Source organism: Bubalus kerabau, chromosome 19 (assembly GCF_029407905.1).
Source record: "Bubalus kerabau isolate K-KA32 ecotype Philippines breed swamp buffalo chromosome 19, PCC_UOA_SB_1v2, whole genome shotgun sequence".
Taxonomy (NCBI): domain Eukaryota; kingdom Metazoa; phylum Chordata; class Mammalia; order Artiodactyla; family Bovidae; genus Bubalus; species Bubalus kerabau.
In genome coordinates this window covers 4331377-4341870 of record NC_073642.1, presented here as the reverse complement: position 1 = coordinate 4341870, position 10494 = coordinate 4331377, and positions in this window count along the sequence as shown.

The following is a 10494-nucleotide window of genomic DNA, read 5'->3' as shown; positions in this document are numbered from 1 at the left end:
GATCAAGTGAAATATTACTCAGTCATAAGAAAGAAGGATATCCTGCCATTTGTACCAAAGTGGATGGGCCTTGAAAGCATTGTGCCAAGTGAGATGAATCAGAGAAAGACAAATATTGTATGATGCCACCACTGTGTGCTCTCTAAAAAAAGCCAAACTCATAAAAATAATAAGATGGTGGTCACCAGGGAATGGGGAGTGGAGGGATAGGGCAGATGTTGTTTAAGGGTACAAATTTGCATCAGATAGTAAATAAGTCATAGAGATTTAATACACAGCATAGCAAATATAGACAACAATATAGTGTTATAATCATCAAACTAGCTAAAAGAGTAGAACTTAAAGTATTTCAACCACTAAAAAGAAATGATAATTATGAGACATGATAGAGGTGTTAATTATCACAATGGCAATCATATTATAATATACACATGTATCAAATCAACATGTACACTGTAAACTTACACAATATTATATATAGATCTAATGTATTTTAATTTTAGAAAAAGACAAGTATGGCAGGATATTATCAAAGCAAGACAGCAGGGTGAAAGGCCATTAGGGTGGGGTAGGGAAAGGCTTCAACAAACACTGAGATAAAGCTGCTATCTTTTCATGTGGAAGGATTTGAGTCACTGTTCTGGCCAAGAAGATAAGAAAAACTTAACTTTTATGGAGATTATTTCTTCATAGGTTAGACAAAAAGGACCATTGAAAAATGGTCAGATGACTTTGGTTATCGAAGCCAACTCCAATGTTAATGAGTTCCTTTATATGTGAGTCTGAAATTGGGATAGAAATTTGGGTTAGTGAAATGTTAAGATTTCTGGCAACGCTTTGCTTTTTCATGGGAATAACTCTGATTTGACCCCAAGATGCCATTTGGATGCTGCTGAATCACTCCTAAGTTGTTTCCTGGACCCTAGTGGGAGCTCTGAGCCACTGGGCACCCTGACACTAGGTGATTTGCATTCATCCTGTACCTCTGATATTAAGAGAGAGAAAAAAAAAAAAGAGAGAGAGAGTATGAAATGAACTCTGGTTGAACCTGACAGATGCTGGAGCTTTTCATTTTCTCCTCAAGCAAGGCATAATGGAGATTTCGTTACCTGGGTAATCACCACTCTGTTTGCTCTATTAATCTAGGTTCTCTGAATGTTGACAGTAGATATACAGATACAGCCTAAGTATCAATTTTCCATGGACTTACCAGCTTGGGTTTCCATTTTGCAGTTTTATTCTCTAATATTAGTCCTCTAATTAAAAACAGAAAAGAAAAATCTTCAACTACCTTGGCTGTAAATCACAAACTTGGGGAAAGGAGCTGTACTTGCTTGTTGGGCTGTTTCATCAGGAGGCTATCACTGTAACTAAATACTTAAGATGTCTGGGCTTTGGAGGCACACAAACCTCCACCCATTCACTTTCTGACAGGGAAGAACCGTCACTGGACTTTTGTGAACCTGTTTCCTCCACCACAGTTCAGAGATAATCACTATCTCATACAATGTCATTAGAGGGACTAAATAAGACAATGTAGGTATGAAAAGTACTAGGCTATTGTCTTGAATATAAGACATGCTCCCTGAATGTTAGTTTCCAAGATTCTGTCTCCGATTTTGTGTTAGAAGATGGGTGATATTGACAGGGATTAAGTTACTCCGTGTCAGTTGCATCAAAGTGAGTGTGGGGCATACCCTGAGGGAGGGAAAGGTTCTGGGCAGGAAGTAGACACTTTCAGACCCACACTCTTCCATGCGCCTCCTGCGTTCATCACCACCGACTCAGGGCAGCTGCCCACTGAGCCTGCAAAACCACCAGAGTTGGCAGCCCCTGGACTCCAGGCTGAAAAACTGGCTGAAATACTGATAAAATATTGGGAAACAGGTGTTACCAAATGCACGTTCCTGTGCCAGATGCAGTGTGAAACCAGACAAACTGAAGCATCACAGATTGAATCAAAGGAAGGTGTATTGTAGGGCCATGCAAGGAGAAAGGTGATTCAAGCCCCTGCTCCAAACCCCAAACTCCCCAAAGGGTTTCAGTAAAGCATTTTTAAAGGCAAGGTGATGGAGGGATGTGGGTAGTTGTTGCAGACTTCTTGATATAGGAATTCTTTTTACAGCTGTCCACTAGGTCAGGTTATGATGTTCCTGTAAACCTCCACCAAGAGAAATGCTACTCTCTGTTCTGAAACTTTTTAATCTCTTTATAAATGGAAAAGTATCACACATTTAAAGGTCAGAGCTTTGAGAATGGGCTATTCTGTATATTTCAGGGTATCAGCAACATTCTTTTAGTGATTCAGTTCAGTTTAGTTCAGTCGTTAGTGATTAACTTGTAGCAGAAACAGTATAATACAAAGGTAAAAGTAAAAGAAATGGATCTCATATAGTCAGATTTTTTCTCCCTTTTAACAGAGAAATTCTATTTCATTTCCCCCCCACTCAAAACATGTGAACTTAGCTAGACATTTAACCTTTCAGCATCTCAATGTTCTCATCTGAGAAATGAGGGATGTAAGTTAAATTATATCTGAGATTCTTTCCAGGACAGACAAACACAAATTGTGACCCTGCAGCTCTAATCCACTGACAATACAGAGAACCTTAGCTGATAGGTGCGGTGTAACTGGACAGCGACTCACCAGCCATTCTTGGCTTCCTGAAGCTATTTTTTCTAGGATCCCAGTCACAGGAAATCAGTTTCTCTACTGATTTCCCAATTCTCTCCTGCAGAAACTTGTTTTTCTATGCACTCACACACTGAAAAATACATGGTTACACCACTGATTGAATCTACCTTGTAGGAAGTCCTCTGGGAGACAAACTGACAAGCAATGCTAGATTCACTGTGCTTAACCGTTTAAATGACCTTTGTTCGTTTGGCTAACTCTAGAAAGAGCACTAAAGTTATATGCCTACTTGTCTAAGAGCAGACAGAAAAGAGCACAAATACATTTTCAACTTCAACAACCAGTGATATATTGAAAGCTACATACCCATAATGATATTAATGTAATCAGATCAGATCAGATCAGTCACTCAGTTTTGTCCGACTCTTTGTGACCCCATGAATTGCAGCACGCCAGGCCTCCCTGTCCATCACCAACTCCCGGAGTTCACTCAGACTCACATCCATCGAGTTGGTGATGCCATCCAGCCATCTCATCCTCTGGCGTCCCCTTCTCCTCCTGCCCCCAATCGCTCCCAGCATCAGAGTCTTTTCCAATGAGTCAACTCTTTGCATGAGGTGGCCAAAGTAGTGGAGTTTTGGCTTTAGCATCATTCCTTCCAAAGAAATCCCAGGGCTGATCTCTTTCAGAATGGACTGGTTGGATCTCCTTGCAGTCCAAGGGACTCTCAAGAGTCTTCTCCAACACCACAGTTCAAGAGCATCAGTTCTTCAGCACTCAGCCTTCTTCACAGTCCAACTCTCACATCCATACATGATCACAGGAAAAACCATAGCCTTGACTAGACGAACCTTTGTTGGTAAAGTAATGTCTCTGCTTTTGAATATGCTATCTAGGTTGTATTATTAGTGTAATAGGGAAGAACAAATCCAGCTCCATTTTGAATCTACTTCTTTAGCTTTAACGCTGTGCTGTCTTGCTTGTGCTTAATCATACTAACTCTGCACCTTTTGTAAAAGTATGCTGCCTATAGCCTAAAGTATACAGAATAACCTATTTTCAGGGTCCTGATATTTAATAGTTCATTTGTATAGAAATACAAATTGCAAAAGCATTTGTCTTGTTGTAGGTTTACAGGATCATTGTGACCTGACCTATGTGGACAGCTGCAAAAACAAAGGATTCCAGCACTAAGAAGTTTGCAACAACCAACCATGCCCCTCCTTCACCTTGCCTTTTAAAACACTTTGCTGGAACCCTTTGGAGAGTTCAGCATTTTGGGAGTGGGCATGAGCCATGCATCTCCTTGCATGGCCCTGCAATAAACCTTTCTGTGCTCCACACTCCAACATTTAGATTTGTTTGGCTTCATTGTGCATCAGGCAGACAAATGTGTGTTCAATACATTAAAAATAAAAACAGAACAAACAAATAAGGGTGCCCTACATTCTAGACCCCAGTAGGTTTGTGTTTAGATTTTGACTTGTCTACTTGTTAACTATGTCACCTTGGATAAACTTATCAGCTACTGAGACTCAGATTTCTCATTAGTGAAAAATAAGCCCTTGCCTTACAAGGTTTTATGTGGATCAGACACAGCACCTGTAAGCCACAGGACACAGCGAGTGTCCCCCCTCCATGGGCAACAGTACCATCCCTGAGCACCATGCGGGGCACTGTGGGATGCTGTTTCCTCATCTCTGCTCTCGTCCCTCATGGGATGGTCAGCATGTGGCTCGTCTCTCAAAGTCCATTCCCTCATGTTTGAGAAAGGTTGACAATAGTGTTTACCTCCAGGGTTGATATGAAATGCACTTGGCGAAGTGAGTTCTGGCAAATAATTAGTGCTCAACACATAACTGCCACTATATCTTTTGTGTCCACTTTCCCCTACTCCTTTCATTAGATTCAGTAGTGTTTTATTTGGATTTCCCTGGTGGCTCAGATGGTAAAGAATCTGCCTGCAATGTAGGAGACCTGGGTTCGATCCCTGGGTCAGGAAGATTCCCTGGAGATGGGAATGGATACTCACTCCAGTATTCTTGCCACAGAATTCCACGGACAGAGGAGCCTGGCAGGCTGCAGTCCATGGGGTCACAAAGAGTTGGACATGACTGAGTGACTAACACTTTTCAACTTTCAGTGTTATATTTAGTAGAATCTTTTTTTAGCTAATCCATGTCAGTCTCCAAATAATTTTGTTAAATTCAATGACTGAAATAGGCCAAAGGCTGGAAATCAGTCTGTAATGTCAGAGGTCATGCTAGGAGTTATAACACCCTCCCCATCCTGCTGACATTTCATGCTCAACAGGGAAAATACTGCACACGTATTTCTCTGCAGAAAAACAGCAGACTTACATTTGCCTCTGATATCTTCCAGCCCTCATTTGCCACACACAGGACCAGTTAACAAAGGAAATCATGAAAAGACAGATGTCTGACAAGATGAGCTCTGAATAGGAAGTTGTATTTCAAAAGTGCCTCTAAGATGGAAAGACTCTTTAAAGAACTGTTTTGGTTTTTCTGTCTTTTTTCCTATTTCGACTATGAGCTTCTCTCCTGAGATGAAAAGGCAGTCAGCTTGCAAGCAGCTTTTCTTTCCATTTTCTATGCTATTTTTATACTATTTTTCTACTAGTCAGCCCTGCAGTTCTTTCTTCCCCAGCTGTGACACCTTTCTGACTGCACATTATCATCACTCTGTCTTTGGAACTGATCCCTGGAAGTCCAGATTCTCGCATCTTCATTTCTAGTTCAGGCTATACTTTCTTACCTTTTGACTGTCAGCCTCTGACTTAACTTTTCACTCACATCTACTTGGGACAGTTGGTTCATTCGAAAACAAAAATCACTAGATTTTATTTTTTAGGGCAGTTTAGGTTTACAGTTTTAAAAATTGAGTGGATACTGCACAAATTTTGCATGCATCCCCTCTCCCAATACAAAGTTCCCCTTATTATTATTATTATTATTTTAATAGCTTTACTGATGTATAATTGATATACAAAAAACTGCACATATTCAATGAATACAATTTGTTTAGTTTGGATGTATGTATACACTTGTGGAACCATCACCACAGTCAAGGTCATTTCCAAAATATTCCTTCCCTGCATTTTTTTAATAATGTGCTAAGTGCAATTAACATGAGATTTACCCTTGTTGTAGCAACATTTAAAAGACCAACACAGTATTATCAACTACAGATACTATATTGTATAGCAGATCTCTAAAAGTTACTCATCTTATCTAACTGAGTCTCTTTAATTGAATGCATTTTTTAAAAATGTTTCTTTCTAGGCTCCTCTGTCAATGGTAAAAGTTAAAATACTTGGGCCCCATTCTAGTCAGGTACAGATGAGATCTTGGTTTCCTTGAGATGTTTCCTACAATGGCTGTCTAAAAGTAAGGCAGTGTAAAGAGAGCAGTGAGACACAGAGGGGCAGAAAACATAGATGCTGGGCTTTTTTAAACGATATTTTGTTTAATTTTTCTGTTCTAGTTTAGCCCTTGGTGTCTCACTTTTACAAGTCGATATTTTCTGGGGGAAGAATGACATCTTAGCTGGAAAGCAAAACCAGAGGCAAAAGTCACAGATTGCCATTTAAAGAACACAGTTCAAGGAGGGAAGGAGAGAGAACCGACTCCCTGGTGCGAATAGTAGCTGACTGTTCAACCTTGTGGGCCTGTCTGCAGACTGCCTGCATCTCAGGGCCACCCAAACAGGGCAGGAAGGAAGAGCAGGCGAACAGATCCTCACCTTGCATCAGCCAGAGGGTCATCCTGAGAGTCCTTTGAGGTTCTTGAGTTTCACAGACATGACCTCAGAGCATGTTCCGTGGAATCTTATGCCTCAGCATCAGTAGACAAATCAGTGAAGGTATAGAATGAGGTGCCTACGTGAAGTCTCTGCCTCTGAGACTGTAGGGCTGGGACCATGCAGGAGGGAGCTGGAGGCAGTGGGGCAAGAAGATCTGAAGTAATTCAGGCCAGTGAGTGGGGTAGGGGAGTAACACTCCAAAATATCTCTGGCATTCAGATTTTTCTTAGCTAAAAACAACCAGGGCCCAAAGGACTTAGGAAGAAATTTTGACCTTCCCTCTAACTGCCTGAAAAGAATTCAGATAACAGGGCTCTTAGAAGAATAGAATGATCACCAGAGATGTCTGCAAAGAATATGGGCTATGTGTGGTGGGGAAACTCTTAGAGATCAGAGTACATTCTGTGTCCTGTTGTCTCTGCTGGGCCAACAAACATTTATTTACCAAATATTTGCTTTTCCATCTCCATGTGAGCTGTCTTCTTCCTCTTTGATGTCTCAGACCTCTACCTCAACCTCCTTCTTTATCTCTAGCTGAAGATGGTTTGTGAGGAGAGGGTTTTACCTGATTGGGGAGCTACTCAGTTTTCCTGAGTCTCTCTCATGGACACATGTTATTGAACTTTCATTCAATTTTCTTCTGTCAATCTGTCTCATGTCAATTTAACTATTAAGCCAGCCAGAACAACCTAGAAAGGTAAGGAAACTTTTCTTCCTCCCCAAGAGTGATGACGTTTGGCCACTTTTGAAGGAGACTGTAAATCATAGAGAGAAATCATCACACCGACAACCTGGCTGAAGCACAGCCAGAGTGAGATTTGATATATTGACCACCACAAGTGAGCTACATAAGTAAGCATGACATTCAATTAATTCCTGGTTCTAGATTGCAAAGTAGGAGACTCTTGAACTCCTCCTTTGGACAACCAAATCAACAGCTCCATACAGAACAATTCTCTTGGAAAGAAACCCAGGCACTAGCTGCGTGATTCCTACACATCAGGTGAATAAGAAAAAAACCTGTATCAAAAGAGTCAGAGACACAGTCTCTCCAGAACCCCATGCTCTGCACAGTTGCATGTCATCAGGAGCAAAATCACAACTCCAAACTTCTCCCCGAGGAACAAAGAGTTTGGGATCTAGACTCTCAACTTCTAAGACTTCTGCCAAAGTGACAAGACTCCAAAATGTATAGCTCTGAAAACCAATGGAGCTTATGTCCATGAGACCCACAAGACTAGCGCAAACAAAGGAACAGTTCTTAACAGACTCATGAGGATTCTGTTCTAATTTAACAAATTCAAGGGACCTGCTTTTGTGGCTGCTGCTCAAAGTGTCAGTGACGATATTAACAAGTAGTAGCTCACATAATTGCCACTAAGGTGAAGTAGGATTATCTATGTGAAGGTACTTTGAAAATTTCAAAGCACTATACAAATAGGATATAGAAATAATTCTCAGTCCACATCTACTGAATAAGCTACTTAACCAGGTGTCAGCCAAATTAAAAAAAAATTTTTGTTTTGTATTGGAGTATAGCCAATTAACAATGTTGTGATAGTTTCAGGGGACTCAGCCATACATATGCATGTATCCATTCTCCCCCGATCTCCCATCCCATCCAGGCTGCCACATAACATTGAGCAGAGTTCCCTGGCACCAGCCAGATTATACTGAGAGGAATTTGAGGTCTAAACACACACTGATTTATGAAATTGATAATTAGCGGCAAATCATGTAAAATATATGCCAAAAATCATATAAAATATTCTAAAAAAAAAAAAAAAGCCGGGCCCCAGTTCTGTGCACAAGATCCTTCTGGCATGATGCTGATGACCTGGGGCAGGGCAGAGACAGCATGCAGACGGTGCCCAGCAGCCTCTTCATCTCCAGGAGGATGGCAGCAGGCCCCTTGAGTTCCCCCAGGGCTCAGTGCAGAGGAAGCAGCTGCAAATGTCCCTCTTCCAGCCTTTCCCTATTTGCATTTCCTAGAAAGAATGCTTCAAACTCACAACTAGGTGCCCTATAATACTGATGTCCTAACTAAAGGATGGGCCAATTGTAGCTGTGTTATCTGAGTACCTCACAGTCTCAGGATGATAAAATAGAACGACAAACGCAACTTCTCTGAGGGTAGGGGTTTCTGTTTTCTTTTGTTTATGACATTATTCTCAGCCTGGCATGCAGCAGTCACTCAATAAATATTTGCTGAGTGATGAGATGACTAAAATGAGTGAATAATATGAACAGAGGCAGAGATAAGAAGCTAGATCACCTGTGGGAAGGGCCTGGACTTTGTCTGCTGGGTGAGGAGAAAAGAAAGATTTGGTGATAAGAAGCTAAATAGATCACTAGAAGGACCAGAACAGGCATACTCCTCCCTAGTGGACAGAGAAAAGGGGGTAGGTGTCACCTCCCTAAGGAAAGGGCAAGTGAGGGGACTTAAGGCTGGCCCTTCTTTAAGGTTATACAAACACAATCACCAACTAGATTTAACTGCGATTTGCAGAGCACTCCAAACATCAACAGTGGAAAACCTCTTCTCAAATGCACACACATCACTCACTGAGACAGACCAGATTCTGGGACACAAAATAAACCACGATGAAGTCAAGAGAACAAAAATCATTCATAGTATGTGTCAGATAATAATAGAATTAAACTAGAAATCAATAAGCAAAGAGCAACCAAAAGCCTTCAAATACTTAAACAACACACTTGTAAATAATTCAAGGATCAAAGAGGACATTGCAAGGGATTTTTTTTTTTAATAAGTAAAGGAAAATGAAGATACAACATGTCAAATTTAGTGGGCTATACTTAAATCAGTGGTTAGAAGGAAATTTATAGCATTGATTCAGCATTATAGAAAATAAGAAATTTCTCAAATCAATTATCTAAAATTCCACCTAGAGAAACTACTGGGGAAAAGAGCAAAATTAATACAAATTTAACAGAAGTAACAAATTATAAATATGAGAGCAGAAATTATGAAAGAAGAAAATAAGAAAATACTGGAAATCAATAAAACTAAAAGCTGATTCTTTAAGAAGATTTTACAAGGTTGATAAAGGAAAAATAGAGAAAAAGAAAAAAAAAAAACACCAAATACAGATTTCCAATATCAGAAATAAAAAATGGGACATTAGAACTGACCTTTTATACTTTAAAAAGACAAGCAGGCAATATTATGAACTACACTGTGGCCACAAATTCAACAAATTAGACAAAATGGACTAATTCCTTAAAAATAAAATTCAATAAAAATTGCTAAAAAAGATAATGTGGATAGTCCTATATCTATTTTTAAAAGTAGAATTTTCAGTTAAACTTGCTTCCTTTCCCTAAATAAAAATAAGGAAAACTCGAGGTCCATATGATTTCACTAGCAAACTCTTCCAAACATTCAAAAAAGAAATAATATAATTTCTATGCAGTCTCTTCTGGAAAGTAGAAAACAGTTCCCAAACAATTTTATAAGGCTGGGTGCATGCATATTCAGTTGCTTAGTCATGTCTGACTCTGTGATCCCATGGACTGTAGCCAAGCAGGCTCCTCAGTCTATGGAATTTTCCAGGTAAGAAGCAGGTTGCCATTTCCTTCCAGGAAGGAAGGAGAAAATACTGGAAATCAATAAAACTAAAAGCTGATTCTTTAGTTGGGGTTGAGTTGCTTTTCCTTCCCCAGGGGATTTTCCCAATCCAGGGATTGAACCCATGTCTCCTGCATTTCCTGCATTGGCAGGCAGATTCTTTACCCCTGTGCCACCTGGAAACACCCAAACTAGACCAAAAAAATCATAAGGATAAAGCCTAGAAACCAAAATCCCTCACCACCATAAACATAAAAATCTTTAACAGAGTTGTAGGGAAAGAGCAAATTAGCCAAGATGGCGTGTTCAGGCTCTCTCACCCCACGTTTTGTAAGTAATGACTATGTAACTGCTGAGATCATTTCTAGCTCTGCATATGTGCATCACGAGGTATTTGTTTGGTCCTGGGCTACTTTGTGCTGTACACATATATGAGCTCCACCTA